The sequence below is a fragment of the Harmonia axyridis genome, chromosome 2 (genome assembly GCF_914767665.1).
Source record: "Harmonia axyridis chromosome 2, icHarAxyr1.1, whole genome shotgun sequence".
Lineage (NCBI taxonomy): Eukaryota > Metazoa > Arthropoda > Insecta > Coleoptera > Coccinellidae > Harmonia > Harmonia axyridis.
In genome coordinates this window covers 1,531,911-1,543,943 of record NC_059502.1, presented here as the reverse complement: position 1 = coordinate 1,543,943, position 12,033 = coordinate 1,531,911, and the positions used below count along the sequence as shown (strand labels likewise).

The 12,033-nt window shown below is 36.0% G+C and overlaps 1 protein-coding gene across 1 annotated transcript in view; it reads right to left on the bottom strand.

Moving 5' to 3' along the window:
• The window catches only part of LOC123673861 (probable G-protein coupled receptor B0563.6), a 98,740-nt gene extending 88,440 nt beyond the window's left edge, over positions 1 to 10,300 (bottom strand). Inside the window, exon 1 of the mRNA XM_045608577.1 lies at positions 10,102 to 10,300. The gene's annotated coding sequence lies outside the window, so the exon portion shown is untranslated. The remainder of the gene's footprint in view (positions 1 to 10,101) is intronic.
• Between the last annotated feature and the right edge of the window lie 1,733 nt (positions 10,301 to 12,033).

The following is a 12,033-nucleotide window of genomic DNA, read 5'->3' as shown; positions in this document are numbered from 1 at the left end:
TTAGGTGGGATCAGCTTGGCGTTGTGCTATATGAGTTGTTAAAACCGACTGAAACAATAAAAGGCGATCGTTATCGAACGCAAATGATGCGTTTGAGCTGAGCATTGAAAGACAAACGGCAGCAATAAAATGAAATACATGATAAAGTGATTTTCCTGCATGACAATGCTCGACCCCGTGTTGCGAAAGTGGTCAAGACATACTTGGAAACGTTGAAATGGGAAGTCCTACCCTACCCGCCGTATTCTCCATACGTTGCTCCGTCGGACTATCATTTGTTTCGATCAATGGCACTTATGAAGAAGTGAAAAATTGGGATCGATTCGTAAATCGCTTCAAAAGATGGCCAAGTTTTTCAACTCGGGATTCGTACGCTGCCTGAAAGATGGGCGAAAGAAGTGGCCAGTTATGGACAATACTTTGAATCATAAATGTATACCCAGTTTTTTGCGTTAAAGCCCCGAATTTCGGAAAAAACGGCGGAAGCAAAGTTGTGCATCTATGTATTTACATTTTATAGGATATTTCATATTTTCCTCATTTTGAATATTTTATATAGGCGATTTTTGAAGAGAAAAGATGGGTTCAAACACCAATCAACAAAAATTCTTCTTTTCAACATTTACGTTTCGACTAGATTCACAAAAGAAACATAAAACATTTACTGAATATAACCTTTTTACTATTCTGGCTACCAAATAGAATAAAATTTGCTTGGCTGACTTCTCTACAATATTCCCCCACCACTTTCAAAGCCCAGGTCACATCAAATTGCAGTATTTCCTCTTCGAATCCGTGAAAATCCGAAGAATTTCCCTACAACCGTGATAGAATCTAGGAAGCAATGAATTCTTCTATCTATTTCCCACTCTCCGAACTTTGCTACTTGAACATTCAAAGAATAAATAATTCAATTATCCTCTATTCTCTAGTATACATCCATCCAGAATTTATGTTCAATCCACGGGGAACTTTAGAGCTAGGACTCATTGCGTTCGGCCCTTGTTAATGCTTTTTTCGTGGCTTTCCATCCAGGGGTCAGACCGAAAACTTGTAATTTAATTCCTCATCACATTCGGCCATGCCATCGAACTCTTTAGACTGCTGTATCAATTTGGTCCTTCTAGCCGCATTTGGGTTTTTTGCAGCATGAGAGAATTGCCTCTTCATCTTCCAAATATTGCCCGATCATAGTGAAGCCGACTATATTCCAAGTCCTCTTTGTTTGTGGAAGTTATGAGTATTTGGATACAGATATTAGCCATGGCACTCTCTGTGTGTCTTCGCAGTGCATTCCCTCCAGTGGCGGCTCATAAATGTCGTCGCACAGCTTTGAGATAGATATTGTATCCCATGATCCGAAGTTCGATTTTATCGTTGTGTCTTTTTGAATGCTTGTTGTGTTGATTTCGAAACTGAAGGTTACACGAGAATCATTACAACACGGTCGTACCAAATGTGTCACATCTGTGTATCAGGTTCTAGTCCCTCGAGAATATTCGATTTCCAGGAATCCGCGAAGATCTTTGTGGGCGGTACGGCAAAATTCCTATTGGACTAGGGGATGGTACTTTCCCTAAGGGTGTGGTCAAGCCGAAAGAAGGGAGGTCGATATTCGAGACAGGGTAAGTTCGAATCTGTAGAGAGCACAGTTAAAATTAAGCCGAAGACGGGTAGAGTTCAACTTAAGCCGAAGACGAATCAAGTTCGGTCGGTCAACTTAAGACGTAAGACGAAAAGACGGTTCGCGGGCTAGATTAAGACGATTCGCAAACAAGTTAGAGACGAGACGACCGAAAACTTGAAGTACGACGAAGACGTGATAATCGAAGACGTTTCGAGTAATTAACACTCGAAATTAAAGACGAAATTCAGTACCGTAGTGAGAAACTTGTAATTTGTAATTTGTAGTGAATTAAGACGTAATCAGGATATTCTCAATACTGAGTTTGTACTCTATAAGTGTGGCTTTGTAAATAGATGTAAATAATTCAAAAGAGTTTAATTATTACAAAATCCGATAAAGTCACGAAGAAGAAGACGAAAGGCATGTAATCGAATCATACCTCTAGACGATCGATTAACCAAGCCTACAGAAATATCTCTGATTTCATTTTCACGCAATATAATCCCTTACATAATAATCATCATAATATTTTATTTCGACTTCTGCCGCCCGCGTTGGGCCACCACTGCATCCTGTGTATCTTCGCAGTACATTCCCTTGCTGGTTTATTTGTCAGAAAAGCCCTTTCGCATATGCGAAACAAATATGAGAGCTTTGTTAGGATTCGTATGTATATGAAAGGGAGTCCTTGAGTGAAAGTCATCGTAAGGGATGAAAGAGAACAGGAATCAGACTCTGTCGAGTAATTGGCGTTATGATTCTCTGAAAAGAAAGTGCGATCTTTCGGAACACATTCAATTTCGTCAGCGATGTTATACACTCAGTTGTAGTGGTTGTTTTCTAGGAGAGAAAGAAGGAAATTTCGTTTCCTGTTTTGGATTATTGTGTTTCCTAAATGGGAGACAGAATAGGTTGGTAACTGAGTGGTTTTGTACTTTTTAGTGGTAGCTGTTGGGAAGTTGTTTCGGTTTTTTTTGTTGTTTCACAACATACGAGTAAGGGGGGTGTGGGTTCTTTCTCTTTATATCTGCTATTCTCGAAAATTGAGGTGAGAGTAGACTCAAACGGTTGTGTTCGACAGAATTCTAAGATAATCAACAATTAATTCCGTGTGCATGATAACTCTCGAATGGAATATGCCGTTTGAGCCGAGCAATGAAAGACAAACGGTCGCAATACAATGAGAGACATGATAAAGTGATTTAACAGCATGACAATGCTTAACCCCATTTTGCGAAATTGGTCAAGACATATTTGGAAACGTTGAAATAGGAAGTCCTACCTCACCCGCCGTATTCTCCACACGTTGCCCCCTGGGACTACCACTTATTTCGATCAATGGCACATGGCCTGGTTGACCAGCACTTGCTGCGGAATTCGTACGCTGTCCAGAAGATGGGAGGAAGTAGTGTATTGCAATGGACAATACTTTGAATCATAAATGTATAACTAGTTTTTCACAATAAAGCTCGCATTTCAGAAAAAGGAACCGTGGAAGCAAAGTTGTAGCCTATGTATTTTTTTTTCAAATTCTTGAAACTTCTAAACGAAAACCTCTATTTTCCATTATACCCACCTGAATCATGAGTTCGAAATCGTGTTTTCTCTAATTGAAAACATCTTGAATCCCCCATCATCTTCGACATAATACATGGAAAATCTAATACGAAATGGAAACCCACACTCCACCACAGTAGGGGGAAATAAAGACGAGGATATAGTACGAAGACACGTGAGGTTTGCCTTCACATGGAATAATAATAATAATAGCTCGTCCCAGTCTGGTCCCAACATTCTGGAATATTATTGTCTCTAATATATTAGCATAAAATTCAGTGTTCAAATGCGCCTCAACAATTGCGGCAGCAGAACAACTTGTTATTCAGAGTTTGCGGTCTGTTATATCCCAAATCTGATGATATTCAAGGGTAGGACCTACAGGATGGTCCAATAGCACTATATAATTTTCGTAAGTTTCATTTCATTCATAAGTCCCAGGTATAGCCATCACAAACATATTTTTTCTCGAAAATATGATTCTATTTGTTAACATAGTCCCCTTCAAGAGTGAAACATAAAGGGTGTTTTTAGAGCTATAGAACTTTAAATTGCAATGAAACAACAATGGATTATTCGATTGACATGAATTTTATTTATCCGCAAGATAATCTTGTGGCATTACATTTTGAATATGATTTCTGGCATATGACCGCCACGGCTGGCTCGGATGTAGTCCAATCTGGGCGTCCAATTTTCGATGACTTTTTCCAACATTTGTGGCCGTATATCGGCAATAACACGGCGAATGTTGTCTTCCAAATGGTCAAGGGTTTTTGGCTTATCCGCATAGACCAATGACTTTACATAGCCCCACAGAAAGTAGTCTAGCGATGTTAAATTACAAGATCTTGGAGGCCAATTAACAGGTCCAAAACGTGAAATTAGGCGGTCACCAAAGTGATTTTCAATAAATCGATTGTGGCACGAGCTGTGTGACATGTTGCGCCGTCTTGTTGGAACCACAGCTCCTGGACATCATGGTTGTTCAATTCAGGAATGAAAAAGTTAGTAATCATGGCTCTATACCGATCACCATTGACTGTAACGTTCTGGTCATCATCGTTTTTGAAGAAGTACGGACCAATGATTCCACCAGCCCATAAAGCGCACCAAACAGTCAGTTTTTCAGGATGTAACGGTATTTCGACATACACTTAAGAATTAGCTTCACTCCAAATGCGGCAGTTTTGTTTGTTGACGTAGCCATTCAACCAGAAGTGCGCTTCATCGCTAAAAAAAATAAAATGGACGTAGTGCGCGATACGTATTCCGCACAGAATCATTATTTTCGAAATAAAATTGCACTATTTGCAAGCGTTGTTCAGGCGTGAGTCTATTCATGATGAATTGCCAAACCAAACTGAGAAGAAATCACTTGACAGCTGTTAAATCGGTCGCCACCTTGAACAGTAATGTCAACTTAAAGTTATATCATCATCATCATCATTCAGCCCTAAACCGTCCACTGCTGGACATAGGCCTCCCCAAGGCATTTCCATCTTTCTCTATTCTGTGCGGCTTCCATCCAGTTGGTGTGGATTCTTTTCAAGTCAAGTAACTTTTCAAGTTCAAGTAAAGTTATATACCTCGAAAAAAAAACACCCTATATATACTTCAAGGCTCCTCTAATTTTTCAATACCTTTTCTGAAGAAGAATTAGTCTTTGCTTTCGAAATAGGCTCTAACCTCAATTTTTCATAACAGCCAATTTTCTTCCGCTAGAAAATTCTTTTGAGGTCTGCAAGTCGGCAAAGTCAGTAATCACTGGGGATCAGATCTGGAGAATAAGCTGGATGGCCAAGCAGTTAGAAGAGTATGGTTTTAACGATTTGTAGAAAGGAGCATCGTCTTGGTGGAAGAGAAGTTCTTCTCATGCATTTTTCATAATTTCTGCTGTACATCTATCTATCAATACCTATTGAGGTTCTTCCTTTATCAAAATGAACAATATACCATGCTCGTCCTGAAATATGGATGCCACAACCTATCCAGCTGATATTTGAGATTCTAGTCACTTTGGATGAATCCATATTTCATCCATTGCCAAAGATCCACTCAAAAAATCCTTTTCATTCTGATTAAACTCAGAAAATTTAAATTTTCCCGGAAAAACTCTCACTAAATTTCGGCCATACTGTTCTATTTGGACCACCCTCTAGACGAAGGTAAACAGAGTTCAATATTGATCTTTCCATTTTAGAGTTTCATGGCTAGATGTGATGGACACTTCATAAGGATGGATGTAGATATTTTCTCTATCGAGTATGGCTGTCTGTTTTGATTGGACAAGTTGTTGAACCGTATATTCGCCATATTTATCTCTGGTTGGTGGTTTTCCCGAAGGACTTTCAATTTCAAATTGACATAGACGCAAATAAAATTAATCAGGTGAAGCGTTATCAAAATTATATGACCTATTTTTGCCAGTCATATTATAGGTTCATTCGATGGTTCATTCATGAAGTGCGTGGAAATATTTTTGTGATGTAATTTATTCATTTGAAACTTCCGAACTTCATAAATCTTTTTATCGATGTAGAGAAATTAGTTTCACGCAACAACAAATATGTGTATTAAGTTCCAAGAATTTTCAAAAAATACGCATTTGAAATCAGTTTGAGAAAAAAAGATTTCTTTAATTCCTCACTAGTAACGTTCACCTAATGACTTATAACGCTCTAATTATAATACATAGAATTTAAACGACGCAGCATAACATGTATTATTAGATTTTTTCTGAGATTAAGGTAATAATAAATCATTGTCTCAAATTTATAGTGTTTTTTCATTCAATTCTAGTTCATTGCTTCTATTAATAGATTTTTGGATTCGTGAACACTTTAACATAACAGAGTCCATGCTGAATGTCTTTTCGTTATCGAAAAAATTTATTATTCAAGTATCTATTTCGAAAACATCAAATATATCTTAAAAGTAGGCTCGAGTCGATCCCTTTGATATTTGTTTATGTTTTGGATCAGAGAACGTGAAAACAACTGTTTCTATGCTAATAGCTAATCTCTGGTTAGAAACGTCTAATTCATGTTGCCCTCATTTTCATTTCCCTCCAAAACGTGGAAATTTCAACATTAGCGTTTAACAGGTTTCAAGATGAAATGATGGTAGTGCAATTATCCTTGAACTCTCTTCAAATGACAAGAAAAATTCATTCTTAAACAGAAATCCACGTAGTAAACATGATTCCAATGTTAACTTTGTTTTGAATTGTAGATGAGCCAAAACGTAAAAGTAATAAAATTACAACTGGTGAAGCACTCTCAAGGATATCAAAGTAGGGTATTTTCTCCTCAATTTTCCTGGCCTAAAGCATTGAAACATGACGGAGAAAGTTATAAATTAGAACATTGTAGTATGGAACGTTTTATTTTCATTTGTAGCACGCAATAATGGCAGAATGCTAATATATTCCTGAATCAGGAAACTGAGTCGTGTAAGAAGGCAACAGGCAATTTCATTTAGGCGTGAATCAACCTAGGGAGGCTGATGACTAACGCCCCAGGTGATTCATTTAAGGGCTGCTCGTAGGGGTTGCTACTTTGTTATGGCGAAATTAAAACATTTTGCGGCTATTTACCTCCCATATACATAATGTCAACATTAGGTACCGATATGATTTCAATAAAGCTGGAATCTATTGCTGATAATTCAACGTTTCTTTTGAATTTTGTAAAAGCTAGGGGTGGATTCTAGTCACTATTAGAAATTTTGATATTCAATTTAAAATTATACAGGTTGGTCCAAAAACTTTGGCTAATATATATTGAGTTGTTGGGTATAGGTGACCAAATTTATCCCAGTGAAATACTCTTTATTTTCATTCAGCAATGACGACGTTTCGGCTATTGTTTGTAGCCATTCTCAAGTCTAAAAAAATTATCCTACTTCAGATCTTATAATAAATATAATACTTCAAATACTCTTTAAAACAAAACTCTTCAAAGAGTATTTGAAGTATTATATTTATTGTACTACAAAAAAGGTATCGAAATGTTGGAAGATCGCTATAACCGCCCTAGAAGGCAACTATGTTGAATAATTAAATCGAATTTTGCCAAAAAAATTTGTTTTACTATGTATTATACATTATTTTCTCTAATTCATTGTATTTGTATTGAAATTAATGAAATATTTCCATGAATATCATTTAGTGATTTTGGCATTGAAAACTGTTGGTTGGCAGAACTGATTTTTTCAAGGCAAATTGACGATGAATTGACAGATAAAGCCGTGGCGGAAAGTTCGGATTACCAACATATAATAATAAAATATACCTAACCATGAAAATTGTGCGTATCTGATATATTCTCGCACGATTTTGTTCTACAAGATGTGGAAGAATGAACGGAATAACCACAGAATTAGAGAAATATACTTTCCGCAAGAGCTAGAAACACCATTTTTTTCTCAAAATATCTTCATTTACTCCCTCAAAATAAGATCTGTCTGAGGTGGGTCACGCTGAATATTCTTGACAGAACGGTCCATTTCAAAAAAACACATCCAAATATAATCGATAGTTTCCCAATAACACTTTCTTTGTCCTTGGATCTCCGGTAATTTGCATAGAACATAATAATACCTTATGTACGGTCTGCGGACTGTTTTCCAATGGTTTTTTTCTCCTGGATAAACATAGAAATCCGGGCAATTAGCATCGCTCACGGATCAACGACCCTTTTTTGAGGCGGGCATCTGGCCCTGGAAACTAAAGCCGATTGTTTTTGTTCCCATTAATCAGGGAATCTGGACAGCAGGGGGGGTTTTACTGCCGGATTCTCCGGGAAATTCTAATCGGTAATCATTTTTTAAACGGTTTGTGGGTGGATCGTTTTGTTTGGCCAACAGTTGTGAGGCTGTCGCACAGGTGGTCCCTTAAGCAATATCTTTGGTTAATTAATCTGATAATTGACTTTTTAAAAAAATTTGAATTTACACAATTAATAATTCTGATTTGATTTCATTTTGAAAAAAAAAATGAAGTGATTTTCACAAATATTTTAACGTTTACGACAATTGTATGAAGAATCCACACTGGTGGCGAAACGCTTGTTGTTTATATTTAAATATTTGTGGAATTACTTTATTTCATTTCATTTCAAAATGAGTTCATCAAAGGGGTTATTTTGTATGAAGAAAAAATTACAGTTTGTTCAAAAACCGGTTAAGATATTCAAATGAAATTCGGTTTTGAAAGGTAGTTATTGCGTATTTATTGATATGCAATAGATAATTTTATATTCATCAATGGCACTCATACAGGTAATTTAATTATCTTTTTTTTTATAAAAAATGGAACCACACTGAAATATTTCAAGTTAAAAATCATTTTTGAATTGCCTGTTCAATTTGTGATGAAAAATCTCACACTCCTTTTTTTCGTATATGAAGCGTCGTTTTATGCAAAAAATAAAAAATTTTAACGCGCATTTTCATTTCTTCAATAATTCTATTATTAGACAAAGTGAATACCTTATTGAGAGCTGCAGTTCTCAATAAGGTATTCACTCTTTTTTGCATAAAAAGGGTGAAATTACGAAAAAAGGCATGAGACATTTTGCTCACAAATTGAATGAGTATTCTCAAAAATGTTTTCAATCCTTAAATCTCTCAGCGGCGTAACATTTTTTTCTACGAAAAAATTTGAAGCAATAAATTGGAGTTACAAACAAAAATGAGAGATTCCTTGAATAATTTGTAGAAGAATGTTCTATAAACCTATGTCCACAAACGCATTGTTTGACTTTTTTTCAAGTTTTTTTCGCATAGCATCTACATTTCACAAGATATTTCACTGAAATTTGGCATAGATATTCGAATTTAGAGTTCACATCACGTGATATGCCAATTTCGATCGCAAATCTACAGAGTGGTATTTTTTCTGGAACAGAGTCCAATTTTCCCTTCAGAAAAGTGGAGGATCACCAGTTGTTCAAAAAAATTCAGAAAAAATTTTTTATTTAGAACTGAATTTTATGGTTTCTTGTAGTTTTATCGTATCTGCTACCGGTTTCGAAAAAAAATTGAACAATTCTCTCGAAATCTTCAGAAAAATCCAAAATATCACAGAAATTTAATTAGTTAGCTGTGATGAATGAATTAATTATTACTATTGGTGCATATTGTGTTCATCACAATCGTCACAAAAAATTATGATCACAAGAAATACCCTGTATCCCAAAAACAAGGCGTTTGCAACCACATGTTTATAGGAACTATTTTCTTGAAATTATCAAACAAATCTTGCATTTTGTTTGTATCTTCAATTTGGAAACACCCTGTATAAAATTCCAACACCCCGTTTCTCGAAATGCGAAGCATTCTCAAAAAAAAAAAAAGTCATATGACAAACTGTCATTTTTTTATGAAGAATCAGCCTCTGAAAATTGTCGAACTTATTCTCCGACACCTTGAAGATAGAAATATAAAAAAAACTGCATTTTTCATAGGATCACACCAAATTGAAAATAAGTCGAATCAAGCTCGAGTTGAACATTTAAAAACAACATCATGGTCAAAACGTCGTGAAACGTATATAAAAACAATTGGATAATATTTGAATTCTCCAAATTGATTCCACGGTGAATTAAAAATGTTCAAACCCTGCCTGCATCAACCCCTTGAATGTTACCATACAATTTCAGAATATCCCTTATATTCACCCCAAGTCGCTTGAGGAAAAACATAATTTTCCAGTATATTTCGTGGGCCGTTAGCCGAACTCCAGACAATCCCCTATTATACGAAAATTCCTCCTCAGCCTATACGCTCAGATAAACCACCAGTTAAAATTCCTCCCCAACCCCCAAAAACTACCCCATCCAAGTCTATTTCCGCCCAATATTTCCCAAGGAAACACTCCGACGAAACAATAAAATGAAAAATTCTCAACTCACCCCATTGACTCGACTTTTAAGAGCGTTCAACTAGATGAAAACATAGGGGAAAGGGGAAAGAAAAGCCGCGTTTACTTTTACAAAAGACGCGCGAGGGAAATGCGTGCGCGCGATCTGGAAAATGTGCGGAAAACGCGCTCTCTCCTTACTCCAGGCTACGACCACCCTAGGCGGCTGTCCGTACACTACTGAACGTGGAAAGAGCACCAGGAAAAGCAGACGCCGACGACGCCGAGGACGTGATACGAGGCGCGCAACGTGGTTTTCGTGAATTCGACGTTTGGCCGAGTTGGCGGTTTCCGTCACTGCCTGGTTTATTGCCCAGTTGACGATTGACAGGGTGGGTTTTGTGTCTTTCGTTTTTTCAATTTATTGTGACTGCCGTTTGGCAGTCATGTCAGAGCAAAAAACATAGATAGAAGGAGCATATGTCATTTTAAGTAAGCAAATTTGGTCTCCAACATCAACTATCAAATTTGACATGAAGCGCGCGGAAATGAAAACATATCAGTGATACGATATTTCACTCAAATCGCGAGTTTCTCCACGAAGAACGCACTTCTTATATCCCATAGTGAATTAACGTTTCATATTAACTCAAAATATATTGAAATAAATACCTAAATATTTCAGGAATTTAGAAGACAAACTTCAAGCGCGCCAAACGACGTGAAACAACCGATGACACTAGGAGAGCAAAAGTTGCCAAACCTTGGATTTCAGCAGGTAGATACTGAAAATAATAAATATTCTGCTCATTATAAATTCGACAATTAGGAAAAATATAGGATTCCTAATATTCAAATTTGCATATTTAATCGGGAATCACTCGAATAAATATATTTCATTCAATATAATATACATTCATAACGATATAGTAAAATTGTGTATTAGAAAATATATCACAATCCGACAACGTAATCTAACAATGTTGGGGACATGTAAAAATTGCATATACTCCCTCTATCTACTTTTATTACTCTATGGCAGTCATAAATTCTTTAAAATTCATATGAACTACAGGGTTTTCCAATAATTTCATATTGATGTAAAAAAAACGAGTGAATTTTAAGACAAATCAATGGATCTTCTCCTTCTCCAATCATAATATTTCCAAGATTAATGACGCCAAGGAAACAAAATTATCTGACTCAAAAAAGTCAGCTTGTTAGTGTATTTCTGTTAAGATGAATGAAAATTAATAAGTAAGTACATTGAGTATCAGGAACGGTAAAAATGTTATTATTATTGTCTAAGATTACTACGTCTGAATTTTCTTGATGCTCATAGCTTTTTTAATACCCTGTTATTGTTTCTTCGATTTGACTAAGGAAATATGCACCTAATTACTGAAAAGTCAATAGAGATACATCTATCTAATCATGAATATAATCAGATAGATAATTAAAATTCATCAGCAAAACATTGGAATATTAAGTCGTCAATTGATTAATCAATCTCTTCAGTCGTAAAAACTGCTCTTTTTCTATAAATCGATAGACTAAACTACCTTTTTTTTTGTAAATCAATCATTGGAGACCTAGTAGAGTATATAAATTCCCATCGTATGACTCGAATGCTGTCCTTTGTGAAGTGATCTGATTTCTCCTTGTAACAGCATGTTTGTTTCGCTCTTGTGTCGTCTTTGCTTATCACATCAATCATTGTCAATCGCGTTGTACAAATATTTTCTGGTATGCTCTATGGAGATTACCTTCTTTAGAGGGTGGATTCAATTATATCGAGAATATTCTACCCCCTCCTTTCATTTTGTTACATTAGAACGTAAGGGTTTTTTATAGCCATCCAACTTCCGCTTATTTAACACCTTTCATATTATTCATACCGAGTTTTCTATGTTTATGATTAGTTGCAGTGCAAAGTTTATTCATTCCTGAGTTCAATATGAATTTTGTGAATTTGCCCTCGATT